Genomic DNA, 2,500 nt, shown 5'->3' with positions numbered 1-2,500 from the left:
CGTCAATTCCTTTAAGTTTCAGCTTTGCAACCATACTTCCCCCGGAACCCAAAGACTTTGGTTTCCCGAAAGCTGCCGGAGAGGTCGTCAAAGTAACGCCCCCCGATCGCTAGTTGGCATCGTTTATAGTCAGAACTAGGACGGTATCTGATCGTCTTCGAACCTCTGACTTTCGCTCTTGATTAAAGAAAACATTCTTGGCAAATGCTTTCGCAGTTGTTCGTCTTGCGCCGATCCAAGAATTTCACCTCTAGCGGCACAGTACGAATGCCCCCGTCCGTCCCTCTTAATCATTACCTCGCGCTCTCCGAAAACCAACAAAATAGAACCGAGGTCCTATTCCATTATTCCATGCACCATTATTCAGGCGAACCGCCTGCTTTGAACACTCTAATTTTTTCAAAGTAAACGTTCCGGCCGCCGCCAACACTCAGTCAAGAGCACCGACGGTGAACCGAAGGTGAGGCCGGGCACGCCAGTACACGCCTTGCGACGGACCGACGGCCCGAGCCCAAAATCCAACTACGAGCTTTTTAACCGCAACAACTTAAATATACACTTTTGGAGCTGGAATTACCGCGGCTGCTGGCACCAGACTTGCCCTCCAATGGATACTCGTTAAAAGTTTTAGAGTGTACTCATTCCAATTACAGGGCCTCGTTAGAGTCCTGCATTGTTATTTTTCGTCACTACCTCCCCGCGTCGGGAATGGGTAATTTGCGCGCCTGCTGCCTTCCTTGGAAGTGGTAGCCGTTTCTCAGGCTCCCTCTCCGGAATCGAACCCTGATTCCCCGTCACCCGTAAGAACCTCGGTAGGCAGATACCGTACCGACGAAAGTTGATAGGGCAGACACTTGAATGATTTGTCGCCGGTGCAAGACCGTGCGATCCGCAAAGTTATCCAGAGTCACCAACGAGCACGGGCCGAGGCCCGGTCGGTTTTTGGTCTGATAAATGCACGCCTCCGTGAGTCGGCGCTTTTCGCATGTATTAGCTCTAGAATTACCACAGTTATCCAAGTAACACGTACGATCAAATGAACCATAACTGATTTAATGAGCCATTCGCAGTTTCACTGTACGAGAGCTCGTACTTACACTTGCATGGCTTAATCTTTGAGACAAGCATATGACTACTGGCAGGATCAACCAGGTAGCTATTCGCAGCAAACGAGGCTGCTGCGGGACGACGGGCGCCCCGCGTTTCTTTTCACACGTTCTCCGTGTACATCGCTACTCAAACACTACGCTCGCGGCTTGCACGAGCTCCGAAAACCGTCAATTCCGGACGCTGCCCGGCGATTCGAGTGCAATACTCGCGCCGAGGCACGCCGATAGCTTGCCACTGGATCCGACAGACCGCTCAAAACCCCGGCTAAGCATGGGCGACCGCGCGAACAGCATTACATCTGCCCATCGTGCCCGACGCCAACCGAGATCGATTCTGCTTCGATTCGCACTCGCGCGCGCATTCGCTCACACGACTGCCTGCTCCCTCATAGTAGTCACAGAATCCTGCATCGCCATGGTACCCCAGAACGGCCTCGGGATCGCGCGAGCTCGCGGCCGGATTTGGAGTTTGGGAAGGTGCGTGGCCGCTTGCCGTGGCCGCCGAACCGCGCCCCGGCCGGGCACTGCGCGCAACTCGAACGTTTGGACTCTGAAAATATTTCCCAACGTTTGGACTTTAACTTTTTGTCGAGACTTGAAAAAATTTCAGAGTCCAAACATCGACCCGCGGCAAAAACTTTTCCGAGGTCGAAAAATCCGCGCTCGGTCAAGAGAATATGCGCGGCCTGGGCGTTTGGACTCTAACATTTTTTGGAGTGGATGGGAAAAATTTTCAGAGTCCACAACACCGACCCGCGCGTGATGCTCTCCCGAGTTCGGAAAATCCGCGCCAGGTGAAAGCTATGCGCGCGACCTGGTCGTTTGGACTCTAAAAAATTTTCAAGTCTCATCACACCAACAAAAAGTTAAAGTCCAAACACCGACTCGCGGCTAAAGCTCTTCCGACTTGGGAAAATCCGCGGCGGGTGAGGGCTATCCGCGCGACCTGGGCGTTTGGACTTTAACATTTTTTTGGTGTGAATCGACTTGATAAAATTAATCTAATGCCATACAGTGTCAAAGTGCACAATTTTAATCGATATAATCATAACAATATATGTCATACAACAAAATCATCAAATGATCATCAAGCAGCATTGCAAAGCTACGTGAGTCAATGCAAGGCAATGACAACGTATTTATCAATTAAAGTTATTTAATTGTACAAAGTTATTGTTAAATTATAAAATAAAATTAAATTAAATGAAATTAAATTGAAGAGCTCAATTACGACAATGTAACAGAGTGTCATACAAAATATATTGAATCACACACGTCCAAACGCTAAAGAAATATATCAAATGCACTCACCTGCCAGTCACCGTTTTGGGTAACTCAGAATAGACCGTCTTTCGTCGGGAATTGAGTTGATCATTGATCATTGAACATTG

At 49.2% G+C, this 2,500-nt stretch overlaps 1 non-coding gene across 1 annotated transcript in view; it reads right to left on the bottom strand.

The window, feature by feature from the left end:
• LOC143472313 (small subunit ribosomal RNA) overlaps positions 1–1,155 on the bottom strand; it is a 1,810-nt gene extending 655 nt beyond the window's left edge. Inside the window, exon 1 of the ribosomal RNA XR_013119676.1 lies at positions 1–1,155. This exon is cut by the window's left edge and continues 655 nt beyond it. This is a non-coding gene — a ribosomal RNA (small subunit ribosomal RNA).
• Positions 1,156–2,500: the final 1,345 nt, after the last annotated feature.

This window comes from Clavelina lepadiformis, unplaced genomic scaffold (assembly GCF_947623445.1).
Source record: "Clavelina lepadiformis unplaced genomic scaffold, kaClaLepa1.1 scaffold_282, whole genome shotgun sequence".
NCBI lineage: Eukaryota > Metazoa > Chordata > Ascidiacea > Aplousobranchia > Clavelinidae > Clavelina > Clavelina lepadiformis.
This window is presented reverse-complemented; position numbering and strand designations above follow the sequence as displayed.